This window comes from Aythya ferina, assembly GCF_964211825.1.
Source record: "Aythya ferina genome assembly, chromosome: 9".
Taxonomy (NCBI): Eukaryota; Metazoa; Chordata; class Aves; order Anseriformes; family Anatidae; genus Aythya; species Aythya ferina.
Window position 1 is genome coordinate 10,208,138 of NC_140305.1, and position 27,200 is coordinate 10,235,337.

Consider the following 27,200-nt stretch of genomic DNA (forward strand, 5'->3'; position numbering starts at 1 on the left):
ACCCCACAGCTCCCCCAGGACCTGCAGATAACCCTAAGCCCCAGCCCCAGGAACCAAACCCAAGCCCCAGCCCTGAGCCTCGGACCCTCAACTCCAGGCCCTTGATCCTGGACCCTCAACCCCGGAGCCCCCTCCCTGGAGCTGACCCTAAGCCCTGACCCCAGAGCTGACCTTTAGCCCCTGACCTGGAGCTGATCCCGAGTCCCCAGCCCTGAGCCCCGAACCTGAACCCTTGAACCCGGAGCCCCAACCCCAGACCCTCAACCCCAGGCCCTTGAACCCAGAACCCTGGAGCCCCCACCCCAGAGCTGACCCTGAGCCCCAGATCCCAGAGCTGACCCAGAGCCCTGACCCCACGGCTGATCCTGAACCCCAAACCAGAGCTCACTCCAAGCCTCAACCCCAGAGCTAACCCTGACCCCTGAACCCTGGAACAGACCCCAGACCTGGAGCTAACCCCCTGCCCCAACCCCGGACCCTTGAGCCTGGACCCTTGACCCCTGACCCTTCACCCCAAGTTCAAAACACAAACCCTAGCCCCAAGCCCTCAACCCCAGACCCTCAAGCCCGGACCCTTGACCCCAGACCCAGCCCTGGACCCTCGACTGCAGACCCTTGACCCTGGACCCTCAATCCTGGAGCCCGAGACCTGGCCCTTGACCCTGGACCCCCAACCCCAAACCGTAGCCCTGGACCCCTAGCCCTGGACCCAAACCCCAGACCCGAAACCCAAAACGTCACAGGTGACCTCTCTGTATTTTTTTCAAATTCAGCAAGTGTTTGCGGTGAGTATTATGAAAAAATAACATCAGGAAAAGAAGATCAGTTGTCTCGACAAGTTCCCTAATCAGGAGAACTTGCCCAATCACACCATTCACTAGAGTAACTTGTTGGTCTGTGTCCTTTTGAAAGCCAAACGAGGAGGTGCGCATCCAACCCTTTCCCATCTGTGTTCTTGTTCTGGCTTAACCTGGCGGGTGGCTACAGCAAACGGCACTGTGGAAGGCTCAGGAAGAAAAAATAGTCAAAGCTCGTGGGCTAGGATAAAGACAGCTTAATAGGACTGAAAGGCAAGGCAGTAACAATAACGCTGCTGCCAACAGTGATGGAATGTCCCAAAGCAAGCGATGCGCAGTGCAATTGCTCACCACCCGCTGACCAATGCCCAGCCCGTCCCCAGGCAGCAGTCCTCCCCATCCTGTCCCCCCCCAGCCACCCCGTATGAGCTGTTCAGCACGATGCCACATGGGATGCTGAGGAACATCCCTCCGGTCAGTCTGGGTCAGCTGTCCTGGCTCTGTCCCCTCGCAGTTTCCCATGCATTCCCAGCCCCCTTGCTGGCAGGGCAGTACAAGAAACCCAAGCTGCTGGCCCAGGAGGTGCTGCACACCATGCGGGGCGGCAGCCCGCACCTCCTGGACTCTGCACACACCGGAGGCAATGAGAACGCTCGCCGCGCCCCGACCCTCGGCCCCATCGCGACACCGCGCCCGGAGCCACTCCGGAGCGACTCCGGATCGGGGCGGCGCCACCTAGCCGCGGGCAGCGGCAGTGCGGGCGGGGCTGCAGTACCGCCTCCGGCCAGCAGGGGGCGGCTGCACTGCGCCTGCCAACCGCGGCGGGCAGCGCCGTAGCGGCTGGGTTCGGCTGTTGTTTTTTTTTGCCTTATTTATTTATTTATTTAAAAGTGCTCAGTGATGTGGGTGGAGCTACGGGTTGCGCAGATTGTAGGTGCCTTGCAGCCACCGCTCTTTTTTTTTTTTTCCATGTTCTTGGTACAGCCTGGAAGATGATCGCTCGTCAGAGCTGCCATTCAGGAAGCGCTCGGCCAAACCATTTCGTGTTATGAGCAAGGAGTTAATTTCGAGAACAAAGAAGAGTTCTCTAATCCTCAGAAAAGCCTGTCAGAAGAGCCAATGTCCCCTAAACATGTGAGAACAGGAGCTGTGCGAGTGGCAACACGGGGCAGCCAAGCTCGGTTCCGATCGCTGTAGCTTCCACCTGTTTCTTCTGTGGACCCACTCTTAGGTTTTCCTAGAGAAGAACTGGAAAGATGAGGTGGGTCAGGGAACAGGCTGATTAAAAGTCTACCGATGTATCCAGCAACGAGGCTGATGAGCCCGCTGGCTGAAGGGGTCTGCTTGCCACTGCTGGTGCCACGCTGTCGAGCAGCTGCCCCGGGTGCAACAAAAGGCCCCAGAAAAGCAGAAGGTGTGGCAGGGAAGTCCCTGTCCCTGGCTTTGGTGACCCACATGAAAAGGGAAGTACCGTGCTTAGCAATGCTGGGACCAGAATTACCCATCTGAGCCTTGCACAGGGTCTGTTCAGAAGACCCTCTGTTCAGTTCCCACTGATGGAAGTCATTTTGACAGTACTCCCCCAGGCAGGCAACTTGTCAGAGGTTTGCCAGACAACTGTGACAGGACAAAGGGACCTCTCGGTCCCTCTCAGTGCCAGCCCGCACAAAGGAAGGGAACGAGCCACTGGATGCTGCACATCCTCCCAGAGCCTGCCCCATGCTGCTGGCCCTGCCCCAGACATTTCAACTAATTCTCCTAAGTGCTCCCAACAGAAGCCTTTGGGTAGACCTGAACTCCCTTTGGGAGCCTTTACACAACCCCACTCACAACAGGACTCTGCACTTTCTCTCCCTCCAAACCCCAACCCCAACCTGAAGGCAGTTTGGACCAAGTGAACTGGAGATTCGTACTGTATCCCGTACACGTCTGCATGGCTGATCTGCTCTGGAAAGAGGCCACCTAAAACCTTTCTGCATGACCTCCGTTGGCTCCTTCTGCCTTGACAGCCTTGCCTTAAGTCAACATGCTGACGGTTCTGTTCATGGAAAAGTGGGTAATAATGTCTTTTCCAAGTCTGCTGTTCTTTCATTTTCAATTGTGCTTCTGGTACTATCATCTGATAGACATTATCTATAGCAAATTAAGAATTTATTTACTTCAGGAAAATCTTGACTGGAGGCTCAGTGAGGGCGGCTGAATAGAGGCTTTTTCATTAAACTTTTTCATTTTGCTTAAAGATTGAAAAATGTATGAAACAACTTCTCTGGGGAATGAGAAATTTCTATCTCTTTAATAAGAACTATTTATCAAAGACATATAATGTGAGCTGTCTGACAGATGTAGAGTACATGGTCTGGAAATTCTTGTATACGAGCTGCCTGAAGGCTTGCACCTGCCTTTACTCTTGTGTCTGCTATGTTCACCTCTTTCCGACAACTGGCAGATCTCAGGTAAACTGCTCGCATACATGTGCACTGCCAAAGCCACCATCTTCCCGTGCCATCTTTCTTCCCCTCCACAATCAGGACACAGACCCAGCACACACTAATGGGGGCAAACAGTGGCCCTGTGCAGAGGACCAGCAGGCCTGGTCAGCCCCAGCCCAAGTTTTTCAACACACTGCACGACGTGACCCCTGCAGTACAGGCTGGTATAAAATACGGCAATGAGGATATCAATGGAAAGGCACCGTGTAGGAGAAGACCATGATTCAAAATCACAAGCACACTGGGCTGAATTGAAGCAAGTTGTAAATTTAGCTTTCTTTGAAATTTTCAATTCTACCTTCTTTACATATCTTTATAGCAGCTGTATTTATGGAGCGCGCTTAGATAGAGGAATGCAACTTTTTCTTATGTAGCCATGGTAAATATGTGTATAGCTCAACTATAATTAAATTGACCCATATAAGCTTCATTATATTTTGAGAGTTAGGGTCTCAGTGTAATGGAAAGCTCCTTCCATTGCTATTACTTTCTACTCAAATCACTTACCTAATCCTCCTCATTTATCAAGTGCATCAGGATTGATCTGCAGCTTACAGGAGCTCTTCTGTGTTTCTGGGGAGGTTTATTTCTGCCTCCTCTTCCTCACTTCTTCAGCTACTGCAGAAATAGAAAGATAAAGCTGCAGCACGCTGGCTCTGTACAGATCTCTAATACATAGTGAAAGGCACTACTAGGCAGATTCACTCTTAAAGATCAGTGTCTTTCTTGGTATTTAAATTAGAAAATGGAACAATTATTTTTGCATTAGCAAGTCATACTGACAGATTCCCTCTGCACCCTCTTACCGTCATGCCAAAATGAATCATCAGCATCTTTGTAAGATACCCAGGCTATCCCATATCAGTAATAAAATGTAAATGTGTCCCAATTATTCATTTACTGACTTCATGAATATTCAGTATTAAGCAGCAGTAACTGAACTCACTACAGTAGGTTACAAAGGACACAGGCTGCATAACCTTTGTTATTTCAGAGATGCCTTAAGGTTTGTTCACATCCTTCCAGTGTCTACAACTGATAATTCACTGGGACAACACCTATTCTGTACCAGGTACAAACTCCTACAGTTTTAGTGCCATCATCTATATATTTCTTTGGAAATGATCTAAACCAGTAATAATCACAGAATCATAGACTGGCCTGGGTTGGAAGGGACCTCAAAAGTCATCTAGTTCCAACCCTTCTGCCATAAGCAGGGATGCAACCCACTAGATCAGGTTGCTTAAGGCCTCATCTAACCTGGCCTTGAACACCTCCAGGGATGGGGCATCCACAGCCTCTCTTCCAAAACACTAGGTGCTAAATGCTCTCTTATACCTGCTCAACAGAAGGTCTTCACATTTTGCTTTATGTAGCGAGTGAATTTGTTTGTTGTTTTCTATACATTGTATACTCAATTTTGCTATTTCCTTCCTCCTCCTCCCCTCTCCCTGCTTTAGCCCAGCCTCTGCCAGTGTTGTGTGCTCACATGAACTCTCCCATTCCATTTCATGGAATGGTGCATGGTTAAGTGTTGGAATATGAGTTGACACCAAAATGCTCAGCACTGTTAACGCAGGAAATTGCTGCTACCTCTTTTTTAAGGAATGAATGCTAATTAGGGTGTGAACAGTGATTACACATGATACGTATTTATTGTTCTCAGAATCACACACAATCTTCTCCATCTGCCACAGAATTTTGTTCAGTACTTTGCCCTGTCCTGGCTGTCCCTGAGCGCAAAAACTACCCCACATCTCCACAAGACTCTCTGGAAACCCATTTGGCCTGAGATCCCTGGCAGTGCCAGAAGAGACCCCACCTCTGCACAAGGCTAGCGGTGGAGGGCTGTAAACTCCTGATAAGCTTATAATCGCAACAAAACATTTTTGTTCAAAGAGCTGGCTACTGCCCAGAGCAAATCTCAGGTGGACAAATGAGCAACTAATCTCCTGACGGAAAACCTAATTACTAGCCTGAGATTTAAAAGTGAGCGCAAAATCTTGTGACAGAGCAAACCAGACATCTTTACAAAAAACCAGACATCTTTACATCTTTACATCTTTACTATTACGGAAACCTGGACCCAAACCCAAAGCTGCACAGGAAAAGATGGGGGAAGAGAGGAATCGTCCTGGTCTACTTAGAGGTTTAGGATCAACTCCTAGAAGCCTCTGAACGAGAAAGGAAATGAGACAAGGATTCATGTATAGCTCTTGCATTGTTTAAAATAGAGGGATTGATTTAGATATGTTCTGCTCAGACTGTGGACCACTTGCTTCACAATGATGAATTCTTGAACACATCATCTGAAAATAGATCAATGGCTTAAGAGGGAAAGGGGGCCAACTGATAAGCTGTTTGAAAATCAAGACTGCTTGCACACTGGCTAGTCCCTGGGAAGCTGAAAAGCACAGGATCTTATGACTGTATCAAAGCTTAGTTGTTTGCCACCGAGTCAGCAGTTACAGAGGATTACAGAGGATGCAAAGATGAAAAACCCGTAAAAGGTTTTCAAAGATGAAAAACTGTATAGATCATTTATGATTATTTATTAGTTTGACTTTATCAGTCCTACAGATACACAAAAAACAATGCCTTCCAAATACATAAGTTGTCATCCTGCAAAATTGCTGCTGATTTGGAAGGGTTGTCCTTGGTTTTCTATTTTCTGGTTAACTGGAGAAAGTGTCACTGTAAGTTGACATGTTCCCATGAGGATGTCCAAGAGTCTTTGAAAGCAAGGAGCATCAGGCAGCGGATGCATAGTTTGAATATTTAGCAACCAAAAGTGCAAATGGTTTCAAAATGAGCGAGGTTCACAAACGGGCTGAAAAGTTCATGGCAGGTTGACTCATTAAGTAGCTATTAAACATAATGCTCTAGGTGCAACCTTGAGTATGAAAAATCCCTAGCAGCAAACTAGGAGGTTATGCCATGGGAAGGATCACACCATGTTCCTTGCTTCTTACACTCTTTGCCTAAGTATATGTGATTGGCCATTTTCAGACTTAGAATATCAGTCTGATGCTACATGGTAGTTCTGATGAATTAAACTGAACTGTACGGCCATGTCCCTGCAATATGCTTTGTAGTTTGATTTCCTAGAGTTCACTTCACACAGAGATCAATTACAGCTTTGCACTTCATGGAAGCTGGAAAATCTGATCTAGACATTTAGACACTTAAGTGACATTGCCCTGTTATTATGTAAATTGCCTCTTAAATTAAGAGTGAATCATCCTACCTAAATATAGTACTGTAAAAGCAGGCACTTAGATTATCTAAGTAGCTCTTTCATTTTTTGTTATTGTCAAGGAAAGATAATTCATCCTATCAATACAAGAACCTGATGTCGTTTCCTGTTCACAATATTTGTTCCCTAGGAAAACACATTTTCATGTAAATTCCTGTAGGCAAATGTGTGTATATATGTGCAGATACGTATTTATACGTTGTAGGTATAAAATCTGTTTTACCCTTCAGATTTAACTAACGATTCAGTAAAAGGCAGGGTTAAGTCTGTGAAGGTCAGCTACTTGGTTGGATACCTTGATAAATTCACATTCAGGAGGATTCTCATTTCTAGCCATTCCATCTGTGATATCTTTCTCTTTTTAAATGATTATGAAGACTGAAAGTCTCTATTCTCTGAGGACATGCTCTGGTTTTTAGATAGCCGGGATGTTTGTCATGAGCAAGCTAAGAAGTCAAAGGTTTTAGGTTTTACTGAAAATATTTTATGGTCCTATAAGCTTTCCCTGTAATTTATGTGCAAGTGGCTACAAATACCCAGCTGAGGATGGCGTCTGGGAATACACTGAAATGTTATTTCTGGGATATTGCATCAGTGACTTGAGTCTTAACCTACAGGAAATGGGATGAAGAAAGAGTGTGACAAAAGCTATCCCTATAATCATTTTTGAGATTATACTCCTACTGAAGATAAATATTTCTTCTCTTTCTTGTCATTACAATCAAGTTGTGTTTACTCCCCAACACATTTCTGCACAACACCAAGTAACAGCGTAAAAAGCAGAATCCAAGTGAAAAATTTCCTAATTATTGTTCCGTCCCAGTAATAAATATGTATGGCTAGCTTCTGTGCACAAAGGCAAACAGACATCCCGGGAAAAGGATGTGTTGCAGAAGTCAGATGTATTTATTACTGAGCTGTGCAACATGACAAAGGCATGTGCTAGCATAGGCTGTGATGTTGACTAGTGGAGATTCATTGCACAGCAATCTGTGAAGAGAAGGGCCACCTGGCTGACCCTTGCAACACACATTGCAAGGACAACAGAAGGAGGTCTACATGTGAGTCGCACTGAGTGACAACATACTTTGGAATTAACAACGAAGAAACCTTACCCAGTGCACATTAGTCAGCCCCAAAAGAACAAAGAGCATTAGTTAGCCCCAAAAGAATAAAGAGAAGTACTCATGTGCTACTCATGTGCTTAAGGTTAAATCAAGTACGTTCTTAGTCCCTTTGCTGGTTAAAAGAGGCTTTTTTTAGAGAAGCTTCTAATCCTTATTAGAGCCTCTTTATCATAAAAATAAATAAATAAATAAATAAATAAATAAATACTGGCTGCTATCTACACTTTCAATTTTTTCCAAATTCTTGGAGAGTTGAGGCCACTGCTGTAGCTAGCCTTATCCTGACAGAACTGCGAGGATCTACCAGCCACTCTCACTATGTAAACTGATAACTTACCTTGACAAAAGTATGTAGTGCTTCATAGCAGTATCTACTTCTCTACTTTTTAATCACTCTTGTCATCTTCTATACGCTGGCTTAGGGGAATAGTGTAACTATCCCTTACTAAGACACACACAGGGAAACTAACAGATTATACATGAAAGGAGGAAAGTCCTTGCAATGCCATGTAACACAAGTCACGCTTAAGTTTGAAGATCCAAAATCTCCGGGGTCAAAGACCACTACCAAATGTCAGTGCTTCCCACAGAGAACTGTAGACAAGTATCACCACATTTGAAGCTGGAAATGCTGTAAATGCGGTACGATTCTACATATCAGCTGTAGAGCACATACTGTGGACACCGAGTTTTGGAAGTCAGATTATAGAAAATTAAACAGAATCTTTTTTTAGAGAGTGCTAGGAAGATTGTGCAGCACATTGAACTAAATGCAGGTTTGCCCATGCCTCAAGGCATCCAGGCAAGAGTTTCTTCAGGTATTACAGCAAGTTTCAGAAAAATCCATCATCACAAACAGTTCTAATTATTTCCAGCCAAATGCCTCTAACCGTAGCAAAAAACAATTATTGAGCAGGTTATTGATCTAGTCAGTAGGCTAGCCTAGTCACTTATGTCATCAGTAAGCTAGAACCCTCCTGGGTATAAAACCAAAATCTTAAGGACTACTACTTATCTGACAGGTGATTTTAATTAGGATTTATTGATTAAGGTTTTTTAAAAACAAATGGACTTTATTGATAAAAGGCCTAGCACAGGATTTCTTCAAAGTTAAATAATGTCTGATTTGTTATATAAAAACCTCTGACCCACATCCTAATTACTTCACTAAGGAAGTTTGTTGTTTCAACACAACAATGCATGCACTATTTATTATAAACATCATAAATGTTTAATGCAGAGCGAGAACAACTCAGCTAATGAGAACACAGGGAGGTGATTCTCATGCCTGGTATTAGCCATTTAATCATGTTTACTGCCATGAAATTAGGAAAAAGAAAGAAAAAAGCACAAAACCCTCTTAAGTGCTAATTCTTCAAGCTAGTTAGATTTAAGATTAACTCTAACATCTCTTTGGAGCCTGCTACAGCTAGCACCTGCCTACAATGGGGTTTCAGTACAAGCTTAAGTGCTCTCTAGGAAGAATCCCGAAGTTACATGGAAGTCAAGGTCCCAGGGCATGCAGGTTGCTAGTATCTCACTTAAGCTCTGGGCTGAAGTCAGTTTGGAATTGATTCTCCATGCCCAGGGTCAAAATCATTTTGAGCAAACTCATCTGAGTCTTCATGTTTCCGTGGATAAAAAAGAAGCACTTTGGGTACTGCAGATAGCAATGAGAACAGTATGCAGAAGAGAAGCCCCAGCAAAACAAATCCCAGACTATTTACATTATGTTCCATAAAATGATTGTTCAGATCACAAGTTTCAATTCAAGGCAAACTACATGCAGCCATATTTATTCTACTCTAAGCTGTAACCACACGAAGTTATGCAGCCAAGAATCTGACCCTACTTCATTAGCAGCCTAGGCAATGTTCCACACAACATGTAAAAGCCACAGCATCCCCTGCTCCTCTAAGCAACATATAACATGACAAACATATAGATCTCTCCAGCTAAGTCTCATATTCTTTATCTGTTGGTACTAAACTCTATGTAAGAATCACAGAATTGTAGGGGTTGGAAGGGACCTCCAGAGCTCATTGGGTCCAACCCCTCTGCCAAAGCAGGTTCCCTACAGCAGGCTGCCCAGGTAGGCATCCAGACAGGCCTTGAGTATCTCCAGAGAAGGAGACTCCACAACCTCCCTGGGCAGCCTGTCCCAGTGCTCCCTCACCCTCACCATGAAGTTCTTTCGCATGTTGGGGTGGAGCTTCCTGGGCTCCATTTTGTGGCCATTGCCCCTTGTCCTTTCCCCATAAACCACTGAAAAGAGGTTGGCCAAGTCCCTCTGTCTCCCACACGTCATGTATTTACAAATATTGATAAGATCCCCCCTCAGTCTTCTCTTCTCCAGGCTGAACAGACCCAGGTCTCTCAGCCTCTCCTCACAGGGGAGATGCTCCAGGCCCCGGATCATCTTTGTGGCCCTCCGCTGGACTCTTTCCAGCGGATCCCTGTCTGCTTTGTACCGGGGAGCCCAGAACTGACCAGGGCAGAGTAGAGGGAGAGGATCACCTCCCTTGACCTGCTGGCCACGCTCCTTTTAATGCACACCAGGATCCCATTGGCCCTCTTGGCCATCAGGGCACACTGCTGGCTCACAGTCAAAAAGAACCACCATAGAGAAGATATTTCCCTTAAATATACCCATTTGAGTCATAATCTTTTATCCACCTGAGTCAGGAAGAATTAGCATTTCCTGAGATGCCTGTGGGGAGCTTCACAACTCTGTCTTTAAGGTAAAACTAATCCCGTTTCATTGTTGTACACAAATGACCACCCAAATCTCTGTGCAGCTTCACTGGAACTATTTATTCTAGAAAATGTCATTGACATTTGATTTTTCTGAAGTACTTAAGAAAAGGATAAAAGGACAAAAACCCAAAGCTCTCCGGAGGTCTCCTGATGTTTGAGTGACATAAATGTTCAGCAGACCATAGGAGAGTCTAGTCTAGTTTGTTTAAATTCAATTATGTCATTATCTGCAATGTAATTCACAAGGGACTAATAAAATGAATGGCATACCTGCATAAGGGAGAAGAGAGACTGAATGGCCCACTTGCAACAAGAAATGGGGCTGTGTGAGGTTTTGTACTTGGCTGATTACTTTGCCTTTGCCAAGTGTGACCCCATCTCTAAATGTCACCAGGAGATAGTGAAAACTTAAATACGGTCATTTTAATTTCCTTCCCAACGGGTAATTACAAATGAGACTGGAGGCTCTTTTATTGTCTCTTTCTCAGTTCAGCTACAGCTGCATAAACAATCGTGACAGTCTTTCATGTGGGTAGCTCTGCTGCACTACATCTGCTTAGTCACTCTGTACAAGCTCTGGACAAAACACTGAATTTTGGTGCGGCCACAAACACTACAGAAAGAAGCAGGAAAAGCAACTTTACTTTTCTGTGTGGGTTAAGAGGAAGCCACGTAACTGCCAGTCTGAGGCTTTCTCCAGTGGGGCAGGGTGGGGTGAGAACACTGGGTCCTACCTCGTTCTTGCGGTGCGCACAAGGATCTTTTTTACTCTCCAAAGGAGTAAAAAAAAATTTCAGGTGCTTTCTGTTTAAAAAGCTGTTTGATCAGACAGTTCCCATCCACCTATTCCCACTGCACCACGCAGGCTGGCAGGCTTCAAGTTTGGCTGAGGCATACAGGCTGCCTTGAGAATACCAGCAGTGATAATGAGGCACTGAAAGAGAAACGTGGCCTTGGACCTCCAAGATAAACAACCTCAGCAGAGCAGTGGGCAGCTCCCAGCCCACCCAGTGACTGCTGGCCCGACATACTGGTGATCCACTGCCTTTCTGGGAGAGCACTGTTATCACAAGCAGCTGCACAGTTTAAAAATGACAATAATCCTATTGATGCCAATAATACATCCCTAATTGCTGTAAGCTGGTGTTTGGGTGTCTGGATGCTTTTCTCTTGCACAGGTTTGCCCTTCTAGACAATCTATATCTATTTGCTTTAGAGGGAAAACTAGCAGCAATTATAGTGCTGTGGTACTGTTTGCTAATTCCCCACACCAATGAAATACACCTTTGAGTGGTGTGGACTTCCAAACTGTTATATAAACCAGCAGCTAACTTATTTATTAGCTCTGAAAAGGAGCTGAGGATCAAAGCACAGTCTTCAGTCCTCAGGGCCCACTGCTGCGCAGCTGCTGAAAGACAGAGAACACAGCCCTGAACCAGAGACGGGAATGCAATTGGGAGGAAATGGCCTCAAATCTAGCAGAATAAACCTAGCTGCCAGAATTTGCACAAATATATTTTCTATTTCCTTGAAAACCACAGAAGCTGCCACTATTTTCCTTATGCCTATCCTGTAGGAAAAGCTGGGGCACAGCTTTTTTTTTTTTTTCCCCACCAGAATATACTGGTGTCCCTGTCCCAATCCTCCCAAAAAGCTGCTGCTCAGTTAGTGGAAAATGTGATGCAACTCCTATTTGGCTTCTGTTTATCACAGAAAGCAACAAATATTTTAGACTACCTTACAAAGAAAAATTTTAGAAAAGAAAAAATTAGGTGGGACATTCCAATTAAAAACCACTAAGCAATGTGATTTTGGGTGTGAGAAATGGGACTGATTATGGCAAAAAAGCTGGCTGAGGAACAGAAGAAACAACAAACCACATGGCAGGTGGCCTTGGTAAGGTGAGTGACAACACCCCAGCCATGTCCAGCAGAACACCCTCACGATACGCCCATGTCCCTTCTCCACTGCTGGAAGAAGACGACAAAAAAAAAAATCACTTCTGGCTTGAACTGGCTGTGAAACTCCTGTCCTCAGTGCACATCTGAGCAGGAGCTCCTACTCCCCTCTGCAATCAATCACCTAAATCATGATCTGCCCCAGGATGAATGAGAACATAAAAAGCGGCCATAATGTATTACGTTAAGAGCAGAGACCAGGGAAAAAGAACAATAATTTTTTTTTTCTTTGAATCTGAAATAAGAACAGAACAGTTCTTTGATTATTACTACTGCTAGGATTGCTATTCAAACGATTTCCCTCGTCTCTGTTATGGACAAGAGGCATGGGAGAAGAGAGGCAAAAATGATGATAACAATAATAATAGAAAAACCATCCCAGGCTGATGCAGTCATCTCAAAGCAATAAGTAATCAGATGGCTATCTTCCTGTACAGGTGTGGTAAATGAGGAGAAATCAAATGTCTTCATGTTTCTTTTTTCTTTTTGATTTGTAGGGGTTTTTCCTTTGTTGTGTATTTTATGAGTTCCTTTTTTTTTTTTTTTTTTTTTTTTAAATCTTAAATGTATGCTTATAGTTTTTCCCACTAGCTAAAAGGCACAGTCCTAGAAATAATGTTTGGATACTCAAGGTGATTAATAACACAAGGTTCCACAGGCTCTGCTACAGAACATTTGCATTACAAAGAGCTATTAAAAAAAAAAAGATTTATTTTTCCCCAGAAGTATTAGAGCATCTTTATACCAAACTTTCAGTCAGCAGCCTTTCTCTAAGATAAACAACATTTTTACCATTTTCCCCCTTTGTTAGTCTCTGAGTTGCATTAGAGGGTGGTAGCTCAGTTAGAGACTTTAGTAGCATTGAAAGAGCACAAAGACTACCGGATAACATCAAGGGGAAGTCTAATGCTGCATTTAAATAATGAGCTATCTTCCATTTTAGGTTGCAATAAAAAATGGTACAGAATTTATGCTCACAGTTAGAATGGGTAAATTTGAAAACTATAAGCTCAAACTCAACCCCGAGCAGAGGAGAAGAACACAGTCTGGGACCCCTGTGAGCCCAGGTTTAAAGGGATGGGCGACATTTGAATCATCTACAAGCAAAAAACAGCCCTATGTGAGGTGTATTTGTTTCAATCTTTTATTTTTAAAATTTTCCTTTATTTTCTATCATCAGCCTAGTTCCAGTAACTTTCCACTAGCTCTATCTTAGTTCCACTAATTAGGCGATGTGACTGACAGTGGTCCTTGTATTGCCTTCGAACAGAAAGAGGCTGGATATGGGGCCACGGGGCCTGGCTGACGCACCTAATGGCTGCAGCCCTTGGTCTCAGCAATAGATTTGTGTTCCTGTCTCCCTGAAGGACAGGATTTAACAAAAGAGGCAGAACCTGAGTGGAGAAATGATGTCTGAGGAAACAAACGTCACTGTAAAGCTACCCATACAAACGAGGAGTTAAAATCCCCCTTCCTCTCCATGGCATTAGCCCTGCTCCCAGGCAGGGCAGAGCAGATGGAGGCTACACAAGAACTGCAGAAATGCCGAGTCCAGACTTTTTTTTTTTTTTTGCTACAAATAGAACACCAAACCACACTTTGATGTTGAGCAAGCTTTCCATTTGTTTAATGATCTGAAAATTTGTTCAATCCCCCCATTCGCTGCTTGCTAACCAAGAGCAGCATCACTATTTACTTTTACAGCTGCCAATCAAGGTAGCCTTAATAACAACCTGCCGCTGTACATCTCCCTCACATCAGAGGCTGTTCCTTATCAAGAGCACTCTTTCATCAAGTGCATTATTGGCTAAAAATAACAAACATACCTAACAGCCTGTTTACTACAAAACAGACGTCCTTTTCCAATATATGAACATTTTCCTGCAAGTGGCGTCTTTTTTCCTTCCAACCACCTTACTTTGTATCCTTCACAAATTTCCTGCCAGCATTTGGTGGCCAAGGAACACATGCTGCAGCAATGAATGTGCATGAAGTACATTCCTTGAAAGACACAGTCTGTTCAGCAGTGATCCTGATGACATGTCCACTTGCCAAATCCAGGCACTCCAGCTGGGTGGTCAAATGGGGACCCACACGCCGACTCGTGACCCACAAACATTCAGCCATGCCGTGGATGAAATTTCATTAAATTCCACCAACACCAAATCCAGGGCTAAAGTAGTAGTTATCTGGAGCCACAAGGTCTCAGCTGTGCTGTCAGGTCAAGCACTCCCCCAAAAATACAGAAGGGTTGCTGGGAGGTTTGCCATACTCTAATCAAACTGCTTCTTTATTCCTTGAGAAAAAAACTCCATCTTCCTTTTAGCCTCAAATTACAATATTGCTGCAGAAGCCCTCAGAGGCTTTGAAAAAAGAATTGTACCCTTGTTTGGAAAAGGACAAGATACAGGAGGAAACTTTCTATGGGGTATCTTGGATTTATACTCTTGTTGCCTGTTTTGGTTAGACTGGGACATCAGCCTTTTCTTTTATAAAGCAAGGATGAAATGGTCCTTGGTAAATCTTCAGTGAGTGACTTACCCTTAGGATTCAGAAGGGCTCGGGCTCAACCAGTCACCAGACCTTTTCTCCTCTAAGAGATCACTAAATGAAGCTTGATTACACGAGGGAAAATCAAAGGACAGGTGGTTTGTTTTCTTCCAAGGCATTTTAAAACATTCTCAAGGAAGTGGGAAGCCTGTACAGTGCCTACTGTCTCAACAGCAATATGAACAGCAGCAAAGAGGACAGGCTTCAGAGCACCATTCTCTTTAGGTTCCCTTCACAGGCATTGTGCAGTGGCTTCTGGCTGGAAGCGATACCTCCAAATGACTTGACTTCACTGAGTTCCTTGGTTTGGTGAACTTAGCTGGAAGGTAAAGGCCTCTCTGACAACCCTTGCACACACTCAGCCTTTCCTCCATCCCTGTCCCTTGTTCACTTTTCCCTGAAGGGAACTTTCAGTGCTGTGTTGAGCACCCTTCAAACACAAGCTCCAGGACGCTTCTCCAGGCCTGCCAGCAGTATGTACCTCATCTGACCTTTGCATGATTAAACCAACTCCTCCAAGCTACTGCATGTCATATGGTCACTAATGCCAATAAATCAACCTTCTCAGGATTTTTGACTCCCAGAGGCAATCTGGAGAGACCCATCTACCCAAGAAAGTCTTCAGAACATTGTTTGATATCCTGCCACATGATTCAAATGGGCCTTCTGAAAATCCCACACATTACTTCCAACACCTTCTTCAAAGAACCATTCTCCATCTGCTTACAGACACAGGCCTGCTGCTGCATTTTAGTAACGTTTGCCACAGCTACGTCTTGAACTCAGAGCTGCAGGAACAGCAGCTATGTGCTTGATTAAAGTAAGATTCCCTCTGAGTGTTTAAGACCAAGTGGGCCTGTCACATTGTTCAGTCAGCATCCCATTTATTTTCAGGCTATTACACTTACACTCACCCTGTTCTGAGTTCTGTACCTTGCATGTTTCACAACGGCAACCAAGAGTCAGATGTGCAGTCTCCATTACAGCCCCAGCACCCACCACATACCCTGACAGATAGCCCCAGTCACTCTCACTTGGAAAAAAAAATCTAATTGATTTTTATTGACCTTACCTTCCAGTCATTATTTTTGGTTTGCCCTCCTCTGCAAGACCGAAGTCCACCGTGTTATGTGGTGTTGCTTCTCAATTTTCTTTAAGACAAGCTAAATGAAGTGGCAGATTTCAGTCGCATGCAGCAATGATCTTTTTCTAATCCTCTGGCACCTTTACACTGCTACAGCTACATCTACATGGGACACTGTCCTGGAAAGATTGCCATAGGATAGATCCACCATGCCTCTTCTCTTCTGATCCGTACTAGACCAGAACTGGAAATAAAACCTACAAACAGCTAAAACATGGTTCCCTCTGAATCTCACTTGGATTTGTTAAGCTTTCAGAAATTTTGTACTTGTTTTGTCTCTAACAAGGCACAGGGTGCCTTTTCACCCAGACATGCATTTACTTCACAGATTACTTGAGTACAAAGGAGATTTAAAATAGCTCTCAGCAGTAGAACTTACATAAAATTCTCCCATCCTATACTCAAGGAAGGGAAATACCCTCCTGGAACAGTTTTACATTTTTGTTCAAAGGAATCTGAAATACATCTTTCAGCTTTCCAGAAGTATTTTCCACTGCTGCTGATTCTTTCCAAGATTCAATGCAATTACTTGTTAATAAAAACATATTTTAATATGCTGGCAGAAAAATTGATACCATTTTCCTTCTCTGCCTTAAAACAAATGAAACGTAGGAAGGAATTGAGCTCTTTCATTTCTGAAATAAGAAGCAGATATTTTTTAAAGTTCAGATCATTACCAAGTGTAATTTTCATATAATAAGTTTAACACCAACCTTGTACTATTACTCCTCTAGTGCTAACTTTGTAGGGGAATGTATTGCTTATAAAACCTAAAAATAATAATAATAATAATAAAAAAAAGAAGGAACACAATACCATTTCAAAATCTTCTGAAATCTTCTGGACTTCTCACTGATCAAAGTGAACAATGTCTCTAGGTCATCATCAGGGAACCAATTAGTGTGAAAACAAGTTGTGTTTACTGCAATGTTTCTGCATAGTAAGAGACTATGAAGCACATGGGGTTACTCCAGCCATTTGTGTTTATGAGCTATGAGCCCTCCTAACAAATGGCCGCACTGTTCTACTGCACAAACATTGAAGCTGTGTTTCTTCCTTGTTCACACACTTGGTTTTTTTGTCCTTCATGGAATCAAGTAGCCTGCAAATAAACAAAGTGTCGATTTTCCTCACTGGCTGTTAGGGGAAGCTACTAAATTTCCTACTTAAGCTACTAGAGAAGTGACACTGGTCATTCATCATTCTTCTTTTCCCCTTTTTTTCTCCCCAGTGCAACAGATCTAACACAAGTTAAGCAAAAAACAGTCCAGACTGATCTGAAGTTTACAGTTCTCAGTTATTCTTGATGGCATTAAACCTAGAAAAGGCATTAAATTATTTCAACGTAGCATCTGCCATCCTTGGACTTGGGAGAGCCAGGTTTAATTTATGCCCCTGCCCAAAAGCAGGGGAGAACACATCTACCAGGAAGCCCTCCAGAGAATTCCAGGATCTGTGTCTTCCAGGCAACTCTCCTCATTTACAACAGCACTAACACAAGTAAAGAAAGAAAACGGCTTTCTAGCCTAATGCTTAAGGTTCTCAACAGCGTTATGGGATAGCGTTGCTAGACTTTAACATTTAATTTCTTCTAGTGAATGAAAAATAGTACCTATAAGTGACTGAAATATAACTAGGCTGCACCACCTTTTGAACAGGTCTTTAGTGTGCGTGAAATAGTCCATACTCACTCATTCAGAGAAGGGAACTTAACTTGGTGCTCTCATTTCTGAAGGCATTGCCTGAGCAAGAAGTCACCTGGAAGAAGAATTCTGGGCCTGATCACCCCATCTGAAGATAAACTTATCAAAACTGCAACAGATGTGGAGAAGAGCTTTTAGAATAACAGGATGTGGAGAGGTCAGCTGATCAGAGAGGCACAATTAACAACATTAACAACAAAAATTAACAACATTAACAACAAAATTAACAAATTAACAAATTAACAACAAGAGCTCAATTAAGAGATCAATTAGGGCACATTTAACCTTGCAAAACCAAGGTTAAACTTGCTGTCAGTAAATTCAACATAGAGTGTAGGGAAAAAAAGGAGGTTAAACCAAGAAGAAGACAAGAAGAGCTACTTACACTAGAAGAATTGCTATGTTATGTAAATGGAAAAAGATAACATTGACAAAGAATAAGTATGAATGCGTCAAAAATAAATTCAAGCTTGAAACAAGATTTTTTTTTAACCACCTCCTCTGAGATGATAGAATAAGGAGGCAATGGTAACAGCACTTCAAGTAAGAACCTATTTAGTTTTAATAAGAAGCCTGATGAACTTATAGATAGGATTAGAAGGGATTGATAGTAGTAGCAGAAGACTGGATGTGATGGCTGTGAAGATCCACTATAGATGCCTGTTTCTGAGTCACAGCAGCACCACCAGAGAGATTTTAGAGGTAAGCTCTTTGATGGAATTCTGCTTGTTTTATTTTCCTTAGAGACAGCCTTTCCTTGGCTGTCCTTGGATATGGGTCAGAATTTAAAGAAAACCTTTAAATTTAGCACCTGCAGTACAGCACTTAGGCCTGCATTTTCAAAAGGACAGAACTGATTCAAAAATCAATACTTTTTCAAAGCCTATAAAGATCTGTCCCATACATATATTTGAGTCCTTAAGTTTGCTTTACTTCAATTTCCTAAAAATAGGGACAAAAATTACTCCTTTGCCTGTCTCCATAGAGTTGTCAGCTCTGTGATACAGTGACTACTTCCTGCTCACTCGAGTGTCTGCATACAGTGGGACTTTGACATCTGATGGGCCTGTTGGCTACCACCACAGTTCTAATATAAAACATTTCTGTATTTGCATTCTACTATATATACACTGATAACCCTTTCCCTTTCTCCTGTCATGGGGGAGTACTTCCAACACAGTTAAGTAAATTCAAATAAATTGTGTCGGTACTAGGAGAAATCATAAGGTTTTCTTGAGCAGAGAATACACAGCGGATCGCTTCCTTCAGTTCTACCTCTACGTGTAAGTATTGCATTTAAGTCAGATATAGCCCTGCACGAATACCAGCTGCAAAACTAGCCTCAAGCTTGCCACCTTGCCACATCAGCCTTCATCTGATGTCAGAAAGTGGTTTTATTATGGTCAAGAGGGTTCTGGCCACTGCAGTTAAAACGTTTTTGTCTCAGTGATATTTTCTTCTCCCAGTGTGCTCTGCCAGGTTTGATCTGTCATTTGCTTTGCTTTACTTTGTAAACTTTGAATTATTAATGTGCAGAGCTTAAAACAGGCATCAGAAAAACTTCATAATATTAAGAACATGCAGGAAAGAATTTATGAAAACCTGCAATGCTCCACATGGATGGCTCAGAAGAGAAGTAATCAACTCTGTAAATGTCAAGGGGAGGATTAGCTTTACTTCAGATCCAATTCAGAAGCCACGTTAATAGGAGCCTTTGTATGTAGAACTAAAAGGACTATTTCCTGCTCTAGTTTTCTAGGTTGAAATAATTGATTTACCACTTCTTTTATATACGGATTTGATGCACAGAGCAACATTTGAAAAGACTAGTAAATTTCTTGAGAAAATACTGGTCTATTTTAGTATAATTACAGAGTCTTACCATGTTTCAGTGGGTTGATCTGCAAAGACAAGCTGGGAGTTCCAGGCCATCACCAAGACAGCAGGGCAGTGACTTCCCAACCTGGTGCTGTCCCACTGTACCCAAGCAAGAAGGGCAGAGTGAGTTGGGTGACAATGGAAAGTGTCAGCCTACAGTTCCCTGGACATGAGACAAGTCTATAGTGATGTAGCACGTCCAAACTCACCTGCACCACACCAGTGCTGATCTTGCACATGGGCAAGCAAAATCCCAGGGAGGCAAAGATGCTGCAGAGCCTGGTGGAATACTCAGGGCCTATAGACAGTGTCTATTTGCAACATGACATATGGACAGTAAAGGCTTTCAGATGCCTTTTCTCAGGATGGTGAGTATGTTGGTGCTTTCCATATTTCAACCTTCAGGTGGCATCCATAGTATGTACTGCAGCAGAAATGCTTGGCCTTCTGAAAAAAATTAAAAAATAAAATCTGTATGAACTTATGTTTTCCTTCCCTTTCTAAACAACAGTCCTTTCTAAAAACATCACTAAATTAATATTACAACACCTTCAACATTTTTTTTTTTCAGTCAGGATGACTGGCGTTTACAGGAAAAAGAGACACAAGAAACAAAAGCTCCTGTTTCTTGTTCACATGTAAAACCAAAGGAAGGGAAAGCATAGGTCAGAGGTTGGACTTGGTGATCTTGGAGGTCTCTTCCAACCTAGATGATTCTGTGAAGAGATGTATAAACTACTTCAGAGACATTTCCATGGGAAACACTTGAAAACTCAATCTTCTTTTGTAGTACAGGTATTTCAACACAGCCCAATAATATTAACTTCTGTATTTGCCCTATAAACAATGAGGCAGTAGTTTCACAGTCTGTTAGATGTAGGAGCAAACAAAACCAAACTGCTTGTTGAGCCGAAAGAGGAATGGATTATGAATGTCACTGATTTTTGGCCCCTTCCTTGTGTCCTTGAGCGATCCCAAACTGTTACATACTAATATAAGATCACTTCTTGTCAAGCTATCGAAGTAAAATGTAGGGAGAGACATGGAACTGGAGCTATTGTTCGCATATCCATGGGATAGTGGAACTGCATGCAAGGCTGTTCTTGTAAAACTAAAACTGCAGTTTATTGAAGGTAATGGGCATCGTTAACTGGACACCACAGAAGCCAACACACTGCACCTCTCCCTAACTCCAGAACAGGGAAGCATACACGGGAAATGAGTAAGCAAGTTCATTCAATGCACATCTCTAGTTGATCCACTAACACCAATAGTTACTTCATTTTTAACGAATTTCTGAGCTGTCCCAGTACTTTTAGTAAATGCCTCTCCCCAGATTTTCTAACACTCTTTACTGCTGTGTAGAAGCTTCTTTTTTTTTAAGGAATTTAAACACAGTGTGTGTTAAGATATCCTTGGCTGTTTTAGAGATTGATTATCCTTTCTATTTAGAGCCATTAACTTTTTTGAATCATGTGTGAGCCCTGACACCTCTCTCCCAGCATCATGGCTCCCACAAAAAGGTTCGTCCCTTTCCTAGCATCACTTATCAATTTATTCACTGACAGAAGCTTAGCAAACGAGGGCTTAATTTTCCAGACCTACTTTTATTTAAAGCAATTCAGTCAAATGTAGAGCTAACCTCTGACAGAATATGAGTAGAATCACAATGTGAAACTTAAAGAAATTTCTCACAAAAGAATCCCTTGAGTCAAGAGAGGTCATTGGCAGAAACCATAACTAATGTAGCAAAATGGAAGAACGTCATGGAGAGGGAATGGTCCTTGGCAGCTGTTTAATGGAGCTCCTCAGCCGTAGCACTCAGGGCTGACCAGCGCTGATTTTCTTCCTGATGTATCACTCCCTTTGGTGTGTTGTGACTCAGCCGCTGAGCCCTCGTAGCCTGCGGCAGAGCTAATTGTGATTCACTCACTGCCTCCCAGAAAACCGACTGGAAAGTTAAATTTTATAAAGTATTCAGCCTTAGCATGGAAGATCCTTGGAGGCAAATTTCCTCCTCTGAGGTAAGGTTCTTCCTTTTCTGCCCCTCTCCTTCCCCCTTTCAAAATGAAAGTCACGGAGCAGCAGAAGGCTCCTTGTACCTCAGGACCTGACCCAGGCCTGGATATGGGGATAGACGCAAAGAAAGGGAAGGGAAGCAGAGCTTTCCTTTCAAAAGGGAAATAAAATACGGCTCAGTTAACCCTGGAACATGTCAGGCAGTGACACACAGCCACAGGCAGCCCAAACAGGGAGCTTGCAGCGTGGCATGCAACGCCTCACCAGCGTCCTCAACACCTTTGGTCCCTGTTCCCAGGGATGGGGCTATGGCCATGCGGCTGCTGTGTTTGGAAGGGTGTGAACAAATTACTATTGCCTGGACTCTTCCTGTTAGTTTTATGTATTTATAGCAGGGACAGGCCTGGGCAGTGTCTGAGATTCATCCCCAACTTGCTGTTGGTGTTTCCCCACGTATATCTGGGGCTCAAGTCCACCAATGACCTGCTCAACACCTTCCTCTTGTCTCTATATCCCTCACTCTCCCTTTTAACCTTTACCAGAAGTTTCTTTGCCAAACTCCATGCAACATGAGAACCTCACCCACCGTATCTAACAAATTTACATCCCACCCTGTGGCAGTGTCAGGCCCACTGCAGCAGGAGCCCTGTTCCTGCATGGGGAGGCGGCTCCAGGTGGCACAGTGGGATCGCGAAATGAGGCCAGGGCTGGCACAACCTCTGCTCCCTCACGCCCAAAACACTCAGCTCTGACCTGGCAAGAGGCTCTGCTGGGCTCCACTGCAGGGGACCCAGCGCAGACTGTCCCGATCTCCACTGAAAGGAGATGCAGGGAGAGGAGATGGACATGGGACAGACAGTAATTGCAGTTTTTAGCAATTGTGGAAAATACAGTGATACAGAGAGGAAGAAGTATCAATGGAGAAATGGGAGACAGCTGCACTGGCATTGCATTTGCTTCCTGGACTGAAGAAAAGCCTTCAGAGTTATTGAGTAAACTTGTATTAATAAAAACATCATAAGCTTTTCTATTTTTATGTTGCCAGTTATATTCTCATCTCATGAGATCAAAGTTTTTTTTCAAAGGCAATGAAGACAGATATTAAATAAATATTTAAAGACAATGAATTAACAGCAACAGACATTTTCAAAACCTGGCTCTAGGAAGTAGTTACATTTCAATCTGAGCAGCCTTTCAGTTGGGTTTGGATTACAGCAAGCAATTTCTTTTAGCTGCTCTTTATTCAACACATTCAAAGACTGCACGTGCATTGGGATTTCTGCCAGCTCAGACCTGGCCTTTCTGTCACAGAAGAGAGCACACCTTGCCAGCACCACTCTTGCAAGGAGTTTGGCAACTGGCCCTATCACATGAATCTGAGAATAAAATCCCTGCTTGTGTACTGTTTTTAGCTTTTATCACTGCTACAAAAGTTCTGAAGTTTAACTACCCTTATCAGCAAACACCAGTACTTCCCATCAAGAACATGCCTTAATGAACAAACTTTGTCTCTCTCATTTGTTGGTAGCTTAATACGAAAGTATCCCACTGAACCTCACACTGGACATCTTCCAGGAATTATTTTACTTAATGCAAGTATCAGAATCTGGTCCTAAAACAAACAACTGCACATCACAACATACAAATTGTAGCCATCACTGTCTTAATTTATTTTAATGAATTGTGCTTTAAAACCTGAGTTATTCTCATGTCTTAACTGCTCCACTAAAAAGTGAGTTTTCATAATTAGGAGTATTACAGCCATACTAATTTGTTCCTTATCTATTTGTGCCAAGTCAAAATGACCATGAGTGTTAATCTGCTCTGTGGGATGTGTCTTTGCTTGTCACCTTCCATCCAGTCTTTACACTTGTTTGTAAAGCTCAGCATACAGCTCACTAAACTCACTGGCACCTGATGTGACGTGCACTCTGAACACAGTGAGGTGTTCTGGTGTCACAGTCCGTTCAGGGGCCTGCAGGAGCTGAATTAAAGGCTGCCTGAAGACACAGCACATGCTTTTTGTTGCTAACTGTCCTGGTTCAGATCGCAATGGCAATGCTACTCGCCATACATGTCCTTTCCTTAGGATACTAAACAGAAGGCAGGCTGAAAACCAAACCTGGTGCATGTCTTGACTCAGTTCCGGGAATCCAAGAGCACCAGGGTAGATTTGCTACGTATAAATCCTAGTTGTTTTGATACCCAGGAACCTTCCAGAAAAAAATGCATGGTAGACTTGTTGGCCTAACATGATGCTGCTACAAAAACAGGAAAGGATGTACAGAGGAAGAGATGGGATAGAAGAGAGAGAGATTATTCCCTTTAACCCACACCAACATGTCGCAGTCCTGTCTTTTCACTTGTCTGAACAAATGCAAACATCTACTCAGTGAGGACACAAGATGAATTTCAGTTTGCCCATGCACTTAGGCCTGCCTGAAAGGCAGCTCAGCTGTAGCCCTAGAGCTGAGCCTGCCCCCTCAGGCACACTTTGCTCAGCAAGCATTGGCAGTCTGCTTTTGGCTCCTATTTCCCCAAAGGAGCATAAAGCCTTTGTTTCATCTTCAAGGAGGTGAAATTGCCATAAACATAATATGAGGACAGGGAACATGCCAACGGAACCTTTAGGTTGAAATTGGACACTGAACAACTAAGCGCATTAGCAGTTTATAAAGTAATTTTAATTCAGACAATAGAAAAAAGGAGGTATTTCATTGCATCTGTCTTGAAGACCCAGTCATCATCAGTAGTGATTTCTGCACCAGACAGCTATTGACACCATAGCCCTAGGAATACCACATGCACTTACATCTGTGTGACAGAATAAAGGTCAGGGCTGTTCTGCTTATGTTGCAAGGCAGACCCTGCAGTGTCTTTATGCAGCTGGATTCATGATGACTTCTCAGGAGAGACAAATACCCAGGAGACTATAAGATACAAAAATAGAGATTTTATATGTCCAAAAGGTCCTGACAGCATACAGTGGAACACCTTGAAGTGTCTGAATACACTGAAAATCTGCGATAGCCTTCTTACGCCATCATGAATTTCTTTCAAAGCTTATGTAGCTTTCTAAGAACTAGCTCACTTAAGAGCAGTGTAGAGTATTCACCAGTTTCTGATTATTTCTTTTCCCTGGGGTACTCTGTCACTCATAGCTTCTTTCCCTTCTAAGTCCACAAGTGCTCTTCCTTCGGTTCTACCTCCCCAGCAAGTACACTCACTTTTCATAAATTCAACCAGTGGCCCAACTGCTAATCAAGCTCTCTGCCCTTGTTATGGATGTCTGTTTTCATTGCATTTTGTTTCCTCCCTGTCACTGCACCACTTCTCTGCTTCCTGCTAAGCTTTACTGCTGATCTAGAATATGCCTGGGCTGCCCCTTGTGTTTTATTCATGGCTTCTGGAAAAAGCCTGATGCAGAACTCTGGTCAACAGAGTTATTAATATACAAAGGTAGATGGCAAGATTGAAAGCCAGTCTGAATTTATCAAAGCAGAAGGTGAAACAAAAAAGATTTCCCAGTAAAATGCTACTGACATTTATATTAAAAGGGGAAATGAAGTCCAGGTTTGACATTTAAAAATAATGCCACCTCTGTAAAACCTAAAGCTCATTTGTTACAGGCACTGGGAAAGCTTCAAGGCAACTTCTCTTTTCCCTTTGCTAATTGTGCAGCCTTTCATCACAAATTATTTACTTTTTTTGCCTTTTTCTTTAAAAGTGGTACTGAAGTGTGCCTCTGCAAAGAGGGCAGTGCAGCAAGGTTTAGGTGAGTTGAAGAGATCTCAACACAGGTAGCAGAGCATCACATTTAATTCCTTTGGTGCTTATTTTAATAACATTTATCACAATGAACTCTTGAGTCATTAGAACATGAAATATGCAATACCATGCTTTGCCATTCAACATACAATTTATCTTCTCATTGCTGTGATGAGGACATCATTACTATTTTTAATAACTTCTTATCAGTGAGGTTCAGCCACAAACTGTTGGTTTCATTTCAAAACTGTACAGTTGTCACCGAAGGAACCGAGGCCTAATTTCTCTTTGTTACCAAGGAAAAAAACAACAAGCCACATGTCAGAGTCACTCATCAACCGAGTTCCATGCAGGTGAAAGGCAGGGAAAGGAGATCTCACCTAACAGAGACCTTGTTCCCAGGCTTTTTGTCTCTTCTCATATAGGTGAATGCTTTGCAGATTCACGGAGTAAAAAAGCAGGGATATTTCTTCAGCAGGGGCACTCCTCTGACCTTTGGTTCTACCTTCTCTTGACATTTAGTCCATTAATCCAATGTTTCATCTTTCCTTAGGGACCACGTTTTCTATAAGTCTGATCCTAGGAAGGATCATTCTTAGCATCACTTACTGTGTTTTTTGGATGCTTTCTGCTTGGTGTGTTTGTTACTTGAAACACAATCCTCAACAATAGACACAATTCCAGTGGAAAGAACTGCTTGATGGTGAGGGAGCACTGGGACAGGCTGCCCAGGGAGGTTGTGGAGTCTCTGGAGATATTCAAGGCCCATCTGGACGCCTCCCTGGGCAGCCTGCTCTAGGCAACCTGCTTTGGCAGGGGGGTTGGACCCAATGCTCTCTGGAGGTCCCTTCCAACCCCTACAATTCTGTGGTTCTGTGATCTTGATCTAGCTGAACATCTAGTGCATCTTGATCTGAAGTGTCTGGAGTACTTCAGCCCTACATAAATCACTAATTTCTCTCACTGTGAAAGTGTGCGAGTAACGTCCCTCACAGTACTTCTATGTCCAGCTACTGGGTTTTGTAGAGGTGGAACAAAGAGCCTTCTTTCCGAAATCTCCTCATGCATTGGTACTTGCAAGCCTCCTGCCTCTAAGCCTAGTGGTAAATGACACTAGTAATAGTTACGAATGCTGTGTAAATATTACAGTGCCTTTCTTCTGGGAAACCTCTGGCACCCCAGTGGTACAGCTGGCCTTGCGCTGTCCCTGCCCTATGGCAGGGAGCAGCCCTGCCGTGTGCTGCCACCCCTAGCACATAAGGTAACCCAGACCTGGCGAGTGTAAGCCGTGGCAGGGCTCTGGTGGTCATGATAGGCCCAAGCAGCAGCACAGATTCCTCCTGAGGGCTCCACAGCTGTACAAAGCCAAGAAGAGCAGCTGTAGAAATAAGTCTTAAAAGCCATTCACTGTGTTCAAATCTCATTAATTTCTCTGCTCACTTCAAACCCAATAGGATCTAGCCCCCCTTGCTTTATCAGCTTTTACCTCCTCCCCGCCCCCCCCATCAGACAGATATTTGAGCTTTACTTATAACTCCTTCGATTGGCAACGAAGTGGCTGAAAAAAAAATATCTCCAATATTAGTTTCCTTTTATGCATACTTGTTCTCACTCAAGGGTACTTAGGAAACTATTCTATTTGTCACAGTACAGTAACCCGGCACTTTGGGAATCATAATGTATCCTCTCATAGCTTTGGTGGATAAATAGGTATAATTTTCATTAGTCCTCCTTGAGCAAGCTTCCCACTGAAA

General features: G+C 43.3%; 1 protein-coding gene across 17 annotated transcripts in view; it reads right to left on the bottom strand.

The window, feature by feature from the left end:
• The window catches only part of OTOS (otospiralin), a 455,029-nt gene that overhangs the window by 8,458 nt on the left and 419,371 nt on the right, over nt 1–27,200 (bottom strand). For 11 of the 17 annotated variants that reach the window (XR_014696049.1, XR_014696050.1, XR_014696053.1 and 8 more), the window contains 2 exons: nt 19,869–20,106; nt 3,794–3,904 (listed from right to left, as the gene is read on the bottom strand). The gene's annotated coding sequence lies outside the window, so the exon portion shown is untranslated. Of the gene's footprint in view, nt 1–1,650; nt 2,836–3,793; nt 3,905–11,160; nt 11,190–19,868; nt 20,107–27,200 lie in introns of those variants that run through there. The other 6 variants (XR_014696051.1, XR_014696052.1, XR_014696061.1 and 3 more) reach the window with 5 other exon arrangements.